The sequence below is a fragment of the Numenius arquata genome, chromosome 9 (assembly GCF_964106895.1).
Source record: "Numenius arquata chromosome 9, bNumArq3.hap1.1, whole genome shotgun sequence".
In the NCBI taxonomy this organism is placed as follows: Eukaryota; Metazoa; Chordata; class Aves; order Charadriiformes; family Scolopacidae; genus Numenius; species Numenius arquata.
The window spans coordinates 41,680,774-41,699,999 of NC_133584.1; the positions used below are offsets into that span (position 1 = coordinate 41,680,774).

The 19,226-nt window shown below is 37.7% G+C and overlaps 1 protein-coding gene across 1 annotated transcript in view; it reads left to right on the plus strand.

The window, feature by feature from the left end:
• SNTG2 (syntrophin gamma 2) overlaps positions 1-19,226 on the plus strand; it is a 262,116-nt gene that overhangs the window by 60,258 nt on the left and 182,632 nt on the right. The window lies entirely within an intron of this gene.

Here is a 19,226-nt window from a genome sequence, read left to right on the forward strand (position 1 = left end):
GTGTATTTTTTCAAACCACCTCTTATCTTGAGTAGAATGACAGATGGTGAAATAAAGGTGAGAAATGGTAAGGTAAAAAAGAAGGATCTGGGTTTATGATGAAAAAGTAATGAAGAAGGATCTGGTCTGCTTTCCTGAAAACTAGATCCTTTGGCCTGTTCAGGGACCTGTTGCTGAGGTCAGAGATCATGGATCATGATTCATGAATCCCATGATTCATCCTATGGGAGAGATGAGAGGTCCAGGAGAACTGGATGCTTATCAGGGATCACCTTCTCCAAGCTCAAGAATGCTTGATTTTCTGTTTGTCAGGACAGACCAAATATGGCAGGAGGCAGAGGAGCTTCCCACTAAACTCAAACAAAAAAGGAAGTGTACAAAAGGCGGGAGTAGGGACAGATGACCTGAGAGGAGTATAGAAACACTGAATATGTAGGGAAAAGGCTTAGGAAAAGGCTTAGGAAAGCCAAAGCTCAGTTGGAGTTGAGTCCAACAAGGGTTGTGAAGGACTTGCAACAGGAAGGACTTCTACAGCTACACAGAATCATAGAACAGTTTGGGTTGGAAAGGACCTTTAAAGGTCATCTACTCAAACTGCCCTGCAATGAGCGGGGACATCTTCAACTAGATGAGGTTGCACAGAGCCCCATCCAACCTGACCTTGAAAGATTCCAGTCATGGGGCATCTACCACCTCTCTGGGCAACCTGTGCCAGTGTTTCGCCACCCTCATCATAAAAAATTTCTTCATCACCAGCAAAAAGGAGGGTAGGGAGAATGCAGGCTCACTACTGAATGGGGTGAGGAACCTGGTGATGCAGGACATTGCGAAGGCTGAGGTGCTCAATGCTATCTTCACATTGGTCTTCCCTGGTAAGACTGGCCTTTGGGAATCCCAGGTCCCTGGGACAAGAGGGAAAGTCTGCAGCAAGGATAACTTTCCCTTGGCTGAGGAGGATCAGGTTAGGGGGAAATTTAAATAAACTGAACATACATATGGACCTGATGGGATGTACTTAGTTCCCGTGAGGGAGCTGGCTAGTGTCATTATGGAGCTACTCTTTTTCTTTGAAAGGTCAGTGCTGGTAGGGGAGGTTCTTGTGAACTAGAAGAAAGCAAATGTGCCCCCTATCTGCAGGAAGGGCAAGCACGTGAATCTAGGGAACTACAAAACAAGTTCACATCTTTTCCTGGGAAGGTGGTGGAATGAAAAATCCTGGAGCCATTACCAAACGTATGATGGACAGGAAGGTGATTGGGAGTACTCAGCATTCATTTATGAAGGGTTTGTCCTTGGGTTGATCTGGCCTTACCAACCTCATAGCCATGACTGTCTCAGTGGATCAGAGGAGTGGGTGGTGTTTATCTTGGCTTTAGGAAGGCTTTTTATACGCTGTCTCCCATCACATTGTCATACCCAAACTGATGTATACAGATTAGATAAGTGGACAGTGAGTGGGAATGAAAACTGGATGAACTGCTGGGCTCAGAGTTGTGATGAGTGGAAACAAGTTGAACTGGAGAACGATCATACAGAGAGGTTGTGGAGCCTCCATCCTTCCTGGACATGGTACTGTTCAGCCTGCTCTAGTTCATCCTACGGTCAGTAGGCTGAACTAGGCAGTCTTCAGAGGCCCCTTCCAACCTTAACTCTACTGTGATTGTTGTGATTCGGTGGCGTTAAGCATTAGGTGTCTACCTAGATAACCACACTTTAAGCTCTGTCTAGTTTTTCTTTTTCCTTAACAAGCCCAACACCCTCTCCTGATCCCATCCTGCAGCACCTTGTTGTCGTGACTGCTTTCTTGGCTGTTTTCCGCATCCTTTCAACTTGTGCTACCCTGTGTCTGAGGTATGTCAGCATGATGCGGCTTGGAAAAGTGGGCAAAAATTGCTGCCTGTGAGCCACTTGATACTAACTCCCACAGTTCTCCAGATGCTTGTCAAGATTTAAGAAACGCTGCTGAAGTACAAAGAACAGAGACTCTGGGAGAACTTCAGTGGTAGTGGACTCTTTCTTCACCCTGTGAGAGGCGGTTAGTGCTGATTTTCTTCTGTCTTAAATTAAAAATGGCAGTACATGGTTTGATACAGTTAAAAATGTCTGGGTCTTTCATAGTACATTTAGCCTGTAGTCCATTTCTATTTTATTTTCTTGTCTGTTAAGCTTTCATTTTCAAAAATAACATTGAAAATTTCCTAAGGGGTGTTCACTTTAATGTCACTTTAATGCACTGTTCTGATTGGCAATAACTCGCACAAATAAAATACTACTTTTTCTCCAAAAAAGAGCAGAAGTAAAGATTTTATTGGAGAAAGAAATGCCTGCTGTCCTTTCAAGTTTAGTAGTTCTGAAAAATGCTTGTTGATCCTTTAAATCATAGTTTGTACAGCAGCTACTTTATTGTTTTCTCTTAAGTTCTGTCTTAGCATTCTAAAATGGCTTCAGGCATGCGGTCCTGTAGTTTCCAATGTGGAAATCACAGCAAGAATAAAATAATTTTTTTAAAAAAAAACTTTACTTTTTGGGGTTTTTTTATATATCAATTCAGTGTCTCCAAGCAAAAGAGAAATGTTAAACTATTTTTTGTAGAACAATGAACTTTATTCTTTCTGGATACTAGTAGGAAATCCTAATTTCATCTTTCCAAATTTACTTTAATGGTATGGCCATGTACTTTTAATATTTTGAAGTAGGGTTTTTTAATATAAGGAAAAAATCAAATTTGAAACTCCAGTGATGTTGCCTTGCACAAAAAGCCCTCTTAGCTTCTGAAGATAAAACAGTCTAGTTTTCTTGAGGTCAGGTGGGTTTTTTGTTTCATTTCTTGGACTTTACTGTAAGTTTGTGCTTAGATTGAGTGTGGAGATGAAATACCTTGCCTTTGTGAGTATATTTGCATAAGAAGCATTGATAGTAGTATAAAATCAAAATGTTTTAAAGTATTATAATATATGGAAAGTAGAGAATTGAAGCAATACTCAAATCAAGCTGGTGATATTTTGTTAACTGAACTCAAATGTTTGAATGCTTGAAGAATCCAGGAGTGAATCTTGGAGTTTGTTTTATTTTGTCTCTAACATAATGATTTGTTCTTTTTAAAAATTGGTGATTCAGTGTTGTTCACTGTTATATCTATTTGATGTCAATATATACTAGTTTATTAAAGTTTTGCTATCAAATTTGTTGTGTTAAAAAAAGAAACTTCTGGCTATTAACAGATGTTGCTTCTTCTAGTTAAATAATAAGTTCTTAAAAATGTTTACATTGTGATTGTATTTAGGTTGGAGAAGACAGTGGAAGTAGGAATTATATATTTTTGCTAATTTGAAATCAGTTCTTGTTGCTCATGTGAGGAAAATACTGGTGAAACTGAAGAACTCTAAAAACAAGTTTTGTTAGAATAAAAGCTTTAACAAATCCCTCGGTCCCGCACAGTGCTCTTCCCAGGTCCCAGGGAGCTAGTGGAACTGCTGTGATATTTCTGTGTACGAGAGGCAGACCAGTTCCCTGCCAGGGCTTATGAACACTGCAAGGAAGTTGACAATCACAGTTTGTGTTTGAACACGTAGGAGCATCAAACAAGAAGGAAACTTCCTAGTCGTTGGGTCCTCTTCTATTGCTGCTATTTGTGTCAGACAGTTTTGATAGGTTTGTTTAGAAATAGGGTTGGCTACTTAATTTTGCTTCTTTGTATTACTTGTTCTGATGAAAAAATTGCCTTCAGCTTGACTGGCTCTTACCTCCTGCGTGTTCCCTCAACCTGAGGCATGTTTGACAGCAGTCCTATTCTTTTCCTACTCCCTCTTCTTGCTATGCAAAACAAATTACTTCCTTGTAATACTTAAATTCAGTACTCCATGACAAAAGTGACTAGAATGAAGCACAATATTTCGATTTTGAATTTTTGTTGTGCTCCAGTGAAAACCTCCTTGTGACATTTGTTTGCTGTGGTTGTGCTACAGTGGTTCAGAGCAACTCTGAGCAGCATTACTTCTTTTCCAGCCATGGAGATCTTAATGTTTCTAGTCTTGACATTCATAGCTGTAACCATAATACCAAATCTTAACTATTTCCTTAAGGGAGTATAGTCCTTGCTCTTCATATTTTAAGCCTTGTACTGACAGCATTTCCAAATCTTGGGCCATTATCAATTTTCTTTTAACAGATCCTTATAATAAATTACAAATGCAGTATTACGTACATTTGGACAGAAAAGTACCCTTTGGGAAGTTCTCCAAGTACCCTCCCTCTATTTCATACCTTTTCCCTTTAGTGCACTGTATCATTATTTTCTTTCTGTCTCCTGCTTCCTATTTTCACGTAGCAGGTTAGATCTATCAAATACTTCTCATCTGGAATGACAGGGTAGATATCAAATCAAGTTGTCAAAGGTAGTTTTTGTTATAATAATAATGTGTTTTATCCTGTTTTGTGTTTAACCTGTCCTTTAATTATTGCTTTTGTAAATTGTACTGATTGGGTAAGTCTTCTTGCGTGATCGGTGAGGTCAGAGTAAGATGTCATTCTTGTCCATTACCTTTCCTATTAAAGGTAATACAGGCTTTTTACATACCTGGTAGTCTCTCCAAATCTTTATGAAGAAAATAAACATGCATGATTACCTGTAACAATTAAGCTTTGTCTGTACAAGCAAAGCAAAGTATAAAATATTACTTGTGGGTAATATAATTTATGTAGCTTGTAATTATTTTTTTATAACTGAAACATGCCATAATTCAAGTTTGAATGTCAAAAAAGCTGTTAATTATCAGTTATCTGTCCGTGGGAAAGTGTAGGTGGAATATAGGTGGTAAACACCGTTGGATATTCTTTTCAAATTTTTTTTGATGTCGTACTTAGTTTACATTACGCTATACTGACTGAGCAAATATAACTAGAAGAACCTCAGCCCTCTGCTTCTTAACACTGCTATATATATGTACACACGTATGCATGTGTGTGTAAATATATGTATAGATTGATGTGCATAGAAATACGGATACAAATGATCTGAATGCAGTTGTCTGTTTCCCACCCCCATACCCCCAGACTGCCCTGTTAAAGTTACTAGGGGAAAAAAAAGCCTTATACTGCTCTGGAGAAAAGTATTTCTCCAAAATTATGCCTTTAGTAAATTAAAGGGATGCATAAAGACTCAAGAAGCAACATTCTGTTATGCTGTGTAGAAACAGAAACCTTGTCCATGCCTGACTGTTCCGTCCACTGCCCAGTTCATCTTCCTTAAGGCTCAGGGTCTCATTGGAGTGTGTAACAGGAAGGTGAAGCACATGTAGGCAGAGAATTGAATAAATTCAATAGGAAACAAGCTTTTACCTACATGATTACAAGGAAAGAAACATTAGAATAAAAGGAGGCAGATTTGCTTCTGAAGTATGTTTTTTACACCTTGATCTTACTGGCTTTGTCTATCTTGAAGATGAACAGGTAGTGTGAAAGTATTGAAAAAAGAAATTTCTTTGCTTAAGGCCTTTTCGAATTACTTCTTTAGCTACTTCAGCAGGTTACAGTATTGAACTAAGCTGTGAGATTTGTTTACTGTCTGTTCAATATCTGATTCTTCTTCCTTGTTCAGAACACTTATCAAAAATGGAGCCAGGAGGGAGTTTGCATATTGAGCTCCATTAGAGTGCACTGTTAGGAAAAACAGATAAATAAAATTGAAAGGTGATACAAGTTAAAATCAAGATTTACATACCACTTATTCAGTAAACGCAGGCCAAAGATTTTATGAAGTTATATTTAGCAAATGGGTATGTCTTTGAGTTACTATTATCTGTGGTCTGCCAGCAAGAGAGAGTCCAGCTTCATTGTGCAAGCAGTATTGTTTTGTTAGCAGAGAACAGTTCCCAGACTGCTGAAAGGTCTTGAGTACAGCATTTTACTAAAGCAGCCAAATGCCCTTCTCAACCAGGGCTGGCTGCTGTCTGGCCATCTTGGCAAATGAGCAGAAAAATAACCCTTTGTGCTTGTAGAAAAATCCTAATTGTCTTGAGTGTAATTAGAGGGAACACTAGGTCTAAAAGATTAAGTGCTTCATCAATTATGATGATGTTCTTGTAATAAAGGCCATTTCTTTTATTACTTCTGAAGCAATAGAATAGTCATTTATGTTGATTCAGAAGCGTGGGTAATGAGACCTTAACGTGACATACTACCTTCCTTTAACAGAAGTTAAAGTAGAAGATACCCGATACTCTGCGGAACTGCCAGTTCCTGTACTATAGGCGAGTAATTCAGAAGTGTATCATGTATTGATTTACTATGTGACACTTTTCTAGGAGCATAATATGGCTGATGTATAATAGGTATTGTTAGTGGTCAAGATACAGCAGGTGGATATCCTTATAATGATATTATATTATAATATAAGAATTATATATTATTTATAGTAATATTTATATATTATATAGTAATTATAAATAATAATGATATTATAATTATATATTAATTATAATTATATAATTATATTATATATTGTATTACATTATATAATATAATTATATATTATTATATTATAATATATATTATAATAATATATTATTATAATAATCATTATTAAATATATTATAATTATAAAATAATTATAATATATTTATAATTATAATATTTATATTATAAATAATTATAATAATTATAATAATGATATTATATTATGCTGTAGTTATAGTAACTATTACAATAAAGTGAGTGAAAGCAGAGTTTGCTACTTCACATAAGGAAATCTGTAAGATGGAGTAGGAATGTTACGGGAAAAATAAGAAATAGTACTTAAACAACATGGCTCAGGATATTTTGTATTAAATGTATTGTAAATCAAAGTAAAGGTCATAAGCAGATTGAAGAGGTAAGTTGATTGTGGTTATCTGTTTCAATTTTATTGGTATATAATTGAACTGAAGTATTGAGCAGAATTTGAGTGTTGAAGTACCTGAGCCTTCTTGGGTGAAGAATTAAGTGATGGATTATCTTTCAGTGCGTATTTGTGTACAGATCTAACTGCATATGATATTTTAAGAGTGTAGGACTAATTCTGTACTGAATTTGGGAATGTAAAATTTACTCTCCTATTTAAAAAAAAAACCTTGCATATTCAGAAGTATGCAATGTGACAGGGTTTTTACTGAGTTACCTCACAGGTGTTTGTATAAAACACTAATGCATATGCCCAGTTACTGGCCAGGAGTTAGATATTAAACCATTGTATACTCTAGTGTTTCTTTTTTCTATTAGAATCTCTGTGTACATATACTTAAAAGGAAGGCTTCTTAGAACAGACTGTACTTTTAAATATTTATAGTAAGCTATTCTTGCTGAAAGTGTATATCTAGTGAAGAACTGGTGCCTGTCTGACAGTAATAATGAGAATTCCTTGCAATCCTTCATCATGTTTGAGAATTATTTCCATGAGTCTCAAAACTCTTCTGTGCAATTGTATCAATTTATTTACTTAGACAACACAACTTGGAGAAAAACAATAAAAATCAGAAATGTTACTGACACTGAGTATTTTGATTTTAAAAACGGGGAAAGATCATTGTTACATTTTGGCTGGTACTCCCTTTAAACAAAGCCAAAAAGTATTTTAAAGTCTTAAAAGAAGAAATGTTTCATGATAGAATTCCTTTAAGTAGCCAATTACTAACAACACAAGAAAAAAAAAATCCATTAAAAGTAGTTCTCACTGTTTTCAGAAGTTTCTTACTGTTACATTTTAACATGATGCTACCTCTTGAATTGAAGATCCTTCACACCAAGTGCGAAATAGAGGTACCTGTTTTATATTCCGTGTCCTTTGGGAAAATTGTGTGGGATTAAACAGGGAAAAATAGTGCCTTATTTTGCTCTGAATAAATTTTCTTGTAATCCTAATTCAGGCATCTAAATGTTCATTTTCTAGAGCTAAACTAGTAATCCTGTATAGTTTGGAAGATGAGTTGCCATCTGAAAAAAAAAAAAACAAAACAAAACAAAAAAACAAACAAACCACAAAAAACCACCAAAGAGAACCCACAAACCAAAAAACCAGCTGATCTGCCATCTCATCCTGCAGAGTAAAATGAGTTTCGTTTCATATCGGTTGTATTAGCAGCTGGAGATATTAATATATGGGATGCTTTTCTTACCTGCATAAACTGAAGTAATTCTTCCTTAATTCTTATTTCTCAAAGCAATTGAAGTTGTTTAAAAGACAAAATCACAATTTGATAATTTTAGTCTAGATTCTGAGAATATCATATTCAATGAAGCTCGTCTCTATTTTCAGAGATCACTATTGCAGTCAAGTTCTACAACTTCTTGGTGACCCAGTCCAGGGCATTCATCTAACTGAAGATTAATCGTAGAAAAACATACAAGTGTTCTTTCATCAGTCTGATGCCAAAACAGTAGCGTTAGTGTGATGAGGGAGGCAAAATATGTAAGTGGAAGTGGGAAAGTAATGATATGTCTTGCTCTAGATACATTTAAGCTGTTGTAGAGGCACAGTCGGATGGTTTGAGATGCAATTTCTAAATAGTGCAGTCAAAATACTAATTTTCAGTTCTTTATTTCTAAAACATTGAGAAACTGGAAAAGACCAGGTAAATACAGTTGTTCAAATTCAAAGGAAGATTTTAGCTTCTACAGCAAGTGACTAGGGCAGAGAAGAGCATCTTTGTGCTGAACTGCTGCCGTCTGCTGGTGGGGAGAAACTCTGGTTTCTTAGCCAATTATTGATTGCGGTGTCCTAAACTGTGCCATGTGTGGTGTTCATGGGATAAGAACCTAATTTTTTAAAAAATGTTTGTCTCATGGTTAAGGCTTTCATAAGTTCATTGGCACTTTGGCTCTTGTGTCTGCCTCAGAAGGATTTGAAAACTTTGAGGCTCTAGCATTAGTGGAAATTACAGGAAAACATACATTGTATGAAGTTAAATAGTGCTTCATTCTTCTCGTATTTAAAAGTAAAATTATAAGCTGCATGGAATCTGAATATTTATAGTTCATGCTCTTGCCTCTTTTGCCGTAGTTGAGCAGTTGCCATGGTTCCTATTATACTGTCTGCTTTAGAGGCAAACTTCATAAACAGACACCAAATGGAGCCCGGCTTCTGAAGTATACTACGTTTGTAGTGCCCTCAGCTGCATCTTGAATTGATCTGTATTTTTCACTGGCTACTCTCAGTAGCATGAAATCAGAGGTCAGGCCTCACAAGAATTACAAATATTAATGCAGAATATTAACCGCCTTCATCTGTCTTAACAATAAAAAGCAACAAATTACTTGATTAGACTGTTTGAAGGGTGTGTATTAAGAAGTAATTAATTAAAAAACTAATGAGGTTCAGTTAAATGTGGGTGACAACGTACTCTGTAGGCGTAATATTTCAACTTACTCTGTTTTGTGCAGGGCCTAATCTTCTTTCCGAAGGGATGTGAATGAGGATAGAGATTTAACATAGTTAACCCATGGAGAGAGGAGCCCATACTGGAGCAGGTTTCCTGGCAGGACTTGTGGTCCAGTGAGGGACCCACGCCTGAAGACTGCACCTCATTGAAGGGACCCACACTGGAGCAGTTCACGAAAAACTGCAGCCTGTGGGAAGTTGAAGTTCATGGAAGACTGTCTCCCATGTGAGGGACCCCACGCTGGAGCGGGGGAAGAGTGGGAGGAATCCTCCCCTTGAGGAGGAATGAGCAGCAGAGATGACATGTGATGAACTGACCACAACTCCCATTCCCCATCTTCTCATTATCCTACTTGGATGGGATTGTTAATTAAACTATTTTCCCCAAGTTAAGTCTATTTGCCCATAAAGGTAATAGGTGAGTGATCTCTCCCTGTCCTTATCTTGACCCATGAGCCTTTTGTTATATTTTCTCTCCCCTGTCCAGCTGAGGAGGGGAGTGATAGAGCAGCTTTGGTGGGCACCTGGTGTCCAGACAGGGTCAACCCACCACAATGCTTCAAAAATTGTTCAGAGAAGCTGGTGATTTTTATAAAAGGCTGCTTTTTGAAACTGAACTACATGCACCTGAATGTATTTTGGAATTAAATAGCATGGTCCGTGTTATTCAGAGGAAGTTAATTAGTGTGTAATGGCTTTGTTTTGCATCTGTAAGAGTTCATGAAGAAAAAAGCAGTATACTTTCTTTTTTGACTGTCAGATGCTTCGTGTTTGTCTCTCTTTTTCTGTGTGAGGACTTAAAGGAGACTGCTGGAGTTGGTGTGTTTGAAATAAGCAGCTATGAACAGGATTGCATATGGCTGCTGCAATCCAGGAAACACCAAGGGGCCTGAAAATACAGTGGAGAAATAACTGATGGGGAATACTTCTGGCCTTGCTTAAGCCCGGTTGGCAAGCCTTGTTCTCTCTAGGTTTGTTCTAGGACCAAAGAGGACAATAAAAGCTTTAGCATTGGTGATACAGAAAGGGGACTGAGCAGAGTGTTGCCACAAGGGGAAACAAAAAATGTGTTTTGCTAATTATATTAAGGAAGAGGTATTTTATATTGGGCCAATCATTTGAAATTCTTTTCAGTCTTCACTGGCAACCTCTTCCCCCACACCCCTCAAGTGGATGGACCACCAGGCAGAGACTGGGCAAGCAATGTCCCTCCCACTGTAAGAGATGATCAGGTTCATGACCACCTAAGGAACCTGAACCCATAGAAGTCTATGGGACCTGATGAGATGCATCCCAGAGTCCTGAGGGAATTGGCTGATGTAGTTGAATGATGAAGACACCTGAACAAAAAAAACCCCAAACCAAACCATTTTTTATTTTTTTTAAGATAGAAAAGGCTCAACACATGCAATACTGTTCAACTGGAATATAAAAGTCACAGCTGTTAACATTTTCCCCTGAGAATGGATTCTGAGTCAATGGACTCCAGATTTCTTTGGCTTCTGTTTCTTTGGCTGTGTAAATTGTGTGGTCAAGATCCTGAAGCTGTGATGGTTAACAAGAGGAAAACAGCTTCAAATTGTTGGGAAATTTTTTGTGATCTACCCAGGAAAAACTAGTTCAGAGGTGTTCCTAAAATATAAAATTATTTTTTAATTGGATTTGATACTGTCTAATGTAGTGCCAGGTGCCTTGCCAAAGAAGTAGATTTATTTTTTTGAGGTCTACTATAAGACGTTGGTGTTATGTCGGTTAACCTGTTTTCTGTCAAAGCACTTATTTGGGTTGAGTAATGGAACTTGAGTGTTGGCTCTACAAAAGTGTTTTTGATAATATCCCAGATGGAAAAATCAGGGTGGAAAAGTTTGTAATTGAATTTGTAACTCAGAAAAATTGTAAAAATGCTAAGACGCTAGCTGTGCAGAAGACACCAGTGGGCTGAAAGATTAAGTACTCTGCTAGGGAAAAGTATTTATCTTAAAATTTGTTTTCATTAATGACCTCAGAAGGAAAATGATGGAATCTGCCAGTGAAATCAACGGAGTTACTGATGATTCAAAGTTAGATGGTATTAAATCTGTATCTGGGAAAATCTTGATGACTAAGAGTCACAAAATAAAATAGGGTGAAATTTAATGCTAAAAAAGTGCAAGGTCATTAATGAATTTTAAGGGGGGAAAAAATCTCTATATGCATTGCTATAAGCTTGAAACTCAGACATTGCAAGTGCAGAAGTGGAGAAATAGTTTATATTAACCATTGCAGGATATTTGCATAAATCATATACTGTGCTGTTTTAATCATGTGTTCTGGAAAGACTAATTCAAAACAGAATAGGTACAAGATGAGCTCCTACAGTTATTAAGGTAAAGAGCAGCCATCTCATGAGGTGACTAAGTTTCATGTTGCTTTTTTGTTCGGCAAAAGGTCTGAGGCAGCAGGTAGTAGTTCTCTGTGCACCAGCTGCTGGGATTGGATAAAAAATAGCTCTTCAGAGGGCCTCTTCAGACAGTAGAAGCAGCTGTTGTAGCTGGGGTGAGCTGTTCATATCAGTATTAAAATGAGCACACCCTGTGGTGAATGGGCATAGTCTGAGTTTCAACAAAGGAATGAATCACAGATACCTACTTGCTGGTGAATAGTGGTTTGTGCTTGCTTCCTGCAGGAATTATGGGAGGTAATATGCTAGAACTTAGTGGCAAACTTCTTTCAAAAAGGTGGAACTGATTGCAAGGGAGTAGGTACTGATTCAGGATTTTTTTTAAGGCTCTGAAAACTAGCTTCAGCCACCTTTTGCTCTAGTAACTTTAACTGTGCTTCTCTGAAGGCAAACAGTTCTTAGCAGCTTCATTTGTTGAGCAGCTGTGTATTTTCATCACCTGCTACAGATCCAGTGAGGCTGTTGAGACTTGAGTTAAAGAAGAAAATGAGAAACATGCTTTGAACTTCACTCTTCAGAAATGATTGCAATGAAGGGGGGTGGACTGGGCTTACAGGTGATGCTTACAATGATCTGAAGGGTTGCCAGCACATAACATGGCAGGGGACGATGAAGCAGTGCTTTGCTTTTGTAGTGGTTTCTGCATGCTCATCTTCTCCCACCATCACAGGGCTACCGTGAAGTACCAGTGCTGTTATGCTGCTTGGTGTCAGATTGTAGTTAACTGGGCAGTTGCTGTTAACTGGGCAGTTGCTCTCATCTTCAGTGCTCAGTTGCAGAAAAGCTGCAGAGAAAAATTAAATCTAAGGATGCCACTGGTTGTCTGCCACATTGTGAAGAGCTCAGTGCAGTGAGGTTATGCTTGACTAATTTATTTTCTGAGAAAAACACCAAAATGCTATATGCCAAAGATTCCAAACTAGTAGTAGGTTAACTTCAGGATGTGCAGATAAAATAATTCTTAGTTACCAGAATATCATAAAATACTCAACAAACTTTGCAGGTCACTTGAATATTAAAAAGGTTTCTGCTGGTTTTGATTGTTTCTTTTAGCATATTTTCACAGAAGCATCTAGAAGAGTGCTTTCTCAATTTTTGTAGGTTGATAGGGTAATCAAAGTTGAAGGGATCTCAGGAAAGGGTCTAGTCCAACCTCCTGCTTGAAACAGGGTCAGCTCTGAGATCCAGCCAGATTTCTAAGGTTTGTATTAAGTCAGTTCTTAAACACCTCTAATCGTGGAGACCCCACAAAATCTGTGGGCCGCCTGCTCCACTGCTGGACTGTTCTCAGGGGAAAAGTGTTGCTTTGCGTCCTGTCCTATTCTGATTTATACCTTTTTCTTCTTGTCCTTCTGCTGTGTACCACTGAAGAGCCTGGCTCGGTTTGCTGACTAATGTCCCCATGGGCACTGGCGGGCAGCTGTTAGGTCTCATTGATGCCATCTCTGCTCCAGGCTGCACAAGCCCAGCTACCTTAGCCTTCTCCCCACAGGACCCACCCCAACCATTGCAGTGGTCTTTGCTGAATTCATGTACCAGCTGATTTCCCACCCCCCCAGAGCAATTAAGTAAAAAGTCGATTTCCACAAAGGAAGAGACTGTCTTTTTGTGAAATGGTATTTTAAAATATAAAAAAGTTACCAAAAGTATTTGAGAAAAAACAATGTTCTTTACTTAAAAACAATGACAAAAAACCTGCTAAACTCCTTGCAGGTCTTGAGAACACAACTTGAATTACTCCATAGTGCCACTATCTGCCATGTAAGTTAGACATGACAGCATAAAACTGTCAAAACAGCTCTTCTTTCTGTTCTAAATGGAAAATTTGACAGGCTTTTTTTAGTAAATGGCACAATTTTGCAGAAAGTACTAGCTGTATATATTAAGAGTTACATTTTCACCAGGAAATAATAAAATCTAGTGAGTACTTTGGGACATCCAGCATACGCCTCTACATTAAAAAAAAAAACCAAAACAACTTTCCAAATCATATGTCCTAGTTAATTACTTCTTTCCAGTCTCTTCTTATACACCGGTAAGATCATCAGAGTATAGAAATATAATCCTTTGTATTTCATACACTTTGCGAAGCCTACAGATAAACATTTTGTGAAAATTTTGCAGTTCCCATAATTATAGAAATAAATTCATTATGTGCTTTGCTATCTAGTTACTACCTCAATCTTACTAGTTTCACCAAGTTTAACTCCCCAGAAAAGGAAGAGGGATCTGAACCTCATTCTTTTGATGCAGAAAAATTAATGTTGACTGAAATACGACTTAAGTTTCTTGATAGAGGCAGTTGCATAGCAAATAATTTGCTAAAATAGCAGAAGCCTCTTTATTTGAACAGACCACTGTTCAAAACAGGGCTATTTTCTGTATAGTAAGTTCTGCTTTTTAATTCTTGTTTGCTTAATTATTGTTGTAATGGTTTCACTTTAGGTAAGTGGTCCCATACCTTCAGTTCATAATTTCTGTTTGTTTTATGGTTGACTTTCTCCTGTTGTCAGAAGAAGAGGGTAGAAAAGTGACACAATTGGAAAAAACAGTTATGTAGAAGCTGTCTAGCAGCTACACTATGTACAAGTGCAGCCTGTCATGAGCCGTGGTTCCGGGAGCACTCCAGATATAGATGACTTAATACAATCCCTTTAAGCAGTCGTCTATATCACTACTCCAGTGTTTCTCCCTTGAATTTTACTTAATTTCCCCCTAGACCTACCAAAGATTTTTTTCCCCCCTTTGGTGAAGACAACTGGAGAGAAACTAATTTATTTGGCAAACTCTTCCTCATGCATGATCATGAACGTAATTGTAGGTGTGCTAGAATATGGATATCGGGGAATACTGGCACCACAATAGTTTCCTTTTGTTAAATCGATGGTGTAGAAATTAATAGTGCACCACAAATTAAGTCACACTTAAATGGGAAGGGGGTGGGGGTGGGGGGGTGTTGTGACATGGACTAGCAAGCTTATTTTTCAGATAGGATCTTCTACTAGAATTCGCTTAAAATTCCTTCAAAAAGTCCTCCCCACCAATTCTGTTACTTGTTTTCTATCAAATATGAAAAGTCAGGATTTTACTGATTGCGGTTCTCAGATAAAGCTACTGGCTAATACTTTCAGTGGAAAGTACACTCTGTGAAACAACAGAAGTGGGGGTGGGAGCAGGGGGACAGCAAACAAGAAACAGCAAGGCAAAAGATAGGAAAAATGATAGGTTGATGCAAAATAGTTAGAGAATCTGACCAATGTAACTCAGAAAAAAGGAATTCTGTGATATAGGAGCATGAAACTGAGAAGTAATAGAAATAACGGAAGCTGGGAATGCAAGACAAGGGAACCAAGAGGAGCCCCAGAAGGGGTATGGCTGCAGTTCACCCCTAGCAGCTCATCAAGCTTGCTTTGTCCCTGTTAGACAGAACCAGCAAATGAAAGCATAAAATGAGAACCAAACAGAACCACATCACCTTGAATCAGGGCAACTGGGGAGGAAAACAGACCTCACAAAGAACCAGTGCTTTCTTGATTTGATGCTTTTGGTGTAGCACCTGTTTATGACTTCAGGAAGATTTAGCTCTCTTAAACAAAAACTCTAGGGGGAGGTATACTTAACTTTGCTGTATCTTTGGGTTATACATGTTCTGAATCTCAAAAGCAAAAGCGGTCTGCTGAGCATAAGCATGTAGAAAGATCACATTCTGGTCTTAAGTTTTTCATTAATTCACTTTGACTTCTTCAGGAAGGATACTCTGTTGGGGAAATATGCATGCATATTTTTGTGTATATGTAAATAAATAAATTGTAAAATTTTGAGTACTTGCTGGTTCATTCAGAAATGCCAGAACATATTCTGTTGGACGGTTCAGTCTATAACCAACATTTTTAAATACAATTTTATAAATTTTGAATATTGCGAGGAACTTTACAAGCCTTTACATATTTACTGTTGCAATACCTTTAATTTTGATTCCTATGTCTTATGAGTTTGCAACTTAAAATCAGAGCCTGATTGGGGAGGGGAACACTTAATGGGTATTTATTAGGTCTTTTTTTAAAAGATTAGCAGCAAAACAAACTCATCTGTTTAGAGCAAATAAAACCTAAAACCAAAGAGTACCACCTATCCTGATGACGAAATCTTAACTAGCAGAAAAAGTACTAAAAACGAGATCGTGACTGTGAGAATACTGCCATTGACAACAGTGGTACTACTATTTCAGAGCAAAAGCGAAAGATAGATGTTAAAGTCTACTATTTCTATAAATGTAAACAGCTAAACTACTTGCCACATACCAGATCCCTAATCCTCAGTGTACACTCAAGAAAACTTCTGCACTTTGTTTCCTTCAAGGGCTGTGAAGGCATGTTGGTTGACTAGTGAAACGCAAGGCGCTTTAAGATTGTTCTTTGAAGTGAAACTTCATGTTTGTATTATGGCCTTTTTCTTTATGAGACTGCAATAATCAGTTACCAGAAATAAGATCAAAGCTATTTCTTATCCATTTGCATATCAACAGAGAGAGAGTAGAAATTGTGCTTATTCAGAAGAACGTCTGCATGTTTTATACTGTATTGTGCAACCAAGAGTAATTCTTAAAGCTTTACGGTTACATTTGCTGTATATAAATTAGTGGTGAAGAACCTCTTTACAACATCAGCATATGTAGGAGATGCTTCCATCTGAACTTGAGCTGTTCAACTTGACCTTGAAACATGGTGATTTCCCATCTGTTGGGCTGCTCTCATTCTCTTCTGTCAATCACATAGCTGCTGCTTCTCACTGATGCTAATTAGGGTGATAGAGCCTCCCATTATTAGGTCTAAATTAGGTAACTTGCTCGCAAATCCAGCAAATGCTGAATAATGCATTTCTGTCTGGGTTATGTAGGCTTTTAGAGGCTGCATGAACATGTGTAGTGGGCGAGGGGCTTCACAGGGTACATACACCTGTGCTCACACCTATGTCAAAAATAGATCTGTTAATTATGGTTTGTGGAGATGTCAGATGTGAACAAATAGCTGTTTTGTTCATAAATTATTTTAAAGTAGTGCCTATTACACCATCACTATTTTTGTAAAGAGTAGTTACCGCTGGAATGATAAAAGACTCAAATAATATTTGAGACTAGCATCATTGGTTGTTTCTGCTACGTAACAGTAAACTCAGAAATCCTGGTTTTAGTATTATTTCCTACTGGAGTATTAACAGTTATTATACAATCAGCTGTTTAACTTTGAATATACTTTTTTTTTTAATCTTGAAGGTGCAAACAGTATGTGAATCTAAAATGGATGATTTTTTTCAACTGTAACTCTGCCTATCATCATTCTGCACTGTGATGAATGTATGTTGGCTTATCTCTTTCATAATGTATCTCTGTTTACTTGAGGATAATAGTATACCACAGAGAGCAAACTGTGGTGGAGGAGCCATTAAATTGTAGACTCCTATCTAGACTTTCTCATGATTGCACAAGCTGGGAATAGCAGCTCTTCGGTTGTGACGGGGAGGGGACAACTCCTCAAGTAATTTTTTTTTTTTCTCTCTGTTGAAATAAAAAGTAGTAGAGTTGAAGGCGATGCCTGATGTGGTCGTAGCAGAGTGAGAATTCATGATGAGTTGTAATGTTTAATCCTTTGCTCCTGAGTAACAAGATTAAAGACTGTGGCTGAACTTTGTCTGTTGTGTCCTGGGTTCTCTGTGGCTCTTTTCACCCTACTGTTGTTTTGGTAGGACTGCAGTATATTTAAATAATGCTTTCCGATTCATTAGGTTTTGATTTGGTAATATGGATGAATAAATTAAAGACTCTCCATGTCCTCATTCCAGTAATGAAAATGGTGATGCGTTTGGGAGGGGTAGTATAATTTAGGAGATATTCTTGAAGCTTGTGGGCAGAAAATTAGCAACATATTAATTAGTTATTGCTTGTTAGTTTTCTTTCTTCCAACTTTAACAATGTTGCAGTAGTACGTTTTCCTGAACAGAAATGCTTATGTATCTGTTTGTGTGAACTGCAGCACAGTAAAATCTTGAACTTTTTTCAGTCATTACTGTAAAACACACACATACACACAGATCTTGCTTTTTGGCAGGGCCGACAGTGATCACACTATGCTGTATTTTTCTGTATGTGCAGCATTGTATTACTCTGTATGTATTATTAATGCTGGTGCTAGGTTTTTAACCTTAGATGCTAAAACACTTGGGAAATACAGTTTATCATACAGTCTTATATAATTAGTGTTTCTCATTTTAATTAGAAGAATGCAACATTAATTACACTTAAAAAAAACCCCCATGTTGGACCATAGAAAATATTAGTATCAACAGTTAGTTAAAAATAAATCATTTTATAAAGAGTCTTCTGGTATCTAGTTTCAGTCTTTCTATTGTATTGTGATACAGCACATAGCTCCGTATTGCAGATTGGAGGTGGCTTTCTTTCATTATAGGCCTACATCACATAATATGGTCTTTTAGATCCTTTCTGTGGTATTTAATAGAAGAGTGATTTGGGCAGATGTAATACACTTCAGAGAAGTATGCTATTCTCCTTTTAGTTTATACCTAAGTTTTTAGTATAATTCCTTTTTTATATTGCTAACAAAATATCTTCTATGAAAATACTTTTTCTTATTATTTGAATCTTTTTTAATTTAGTAATGGAGGTACTGATAGAAGACCGGTGTATTAGAGTAATATAGGCAAGGTTTTCCATATTTCTACTTGTGTGACAACAGAATTCCTTTTCATTCTGGAAGGTGGGGGTTGGTCTCTTCTCCCAAGGAACAGGCAATGGGACGAGAGGAAATGGCCTCAAGTTGCGCCAGCGGAGGTTGTATGGGAGCACCCAGCCAAACCGGTTTCAGAGCACAATAGGTGAGATGCAGGGGGTTGTCATCCAACTCAGCTTCATCTCCGCCTTGCCTTGTCTATGCAGAGATAACTTGGGGGGAGCTGCAAAAACGGCTCAGCCCGGGGTTGTCTCAAGATTGCATCACAATAAGAACCGAAACCGAATAGAGCCTTAACTCCCTTAACAAATAAAATGCCCTGAGTCCCATCCCACCACTAGTCCCATGACTTTGAGTGCTAGACATCACAAAATTGGCAACAGAGACTTGGCCATCGCACCACCAGAGGTAAACATCCCAGATAGCGTAATCCACTCAGGCATAATCCTGCACCCCCACAGAATCAGGAAATATAAACCGCAAGGTTTGAGGAGAAAAACGGGGGGTAATCTTCCAACGATACAGCTGGCCTGTAGGAGATTTGTCCCCCGCCCTTGTCCAGGACACTGTACAGGGTAACTTCCCAGGGATTGAGCGACCTTACCTGAGAGAAAAGGTAAGTGATAAAGAA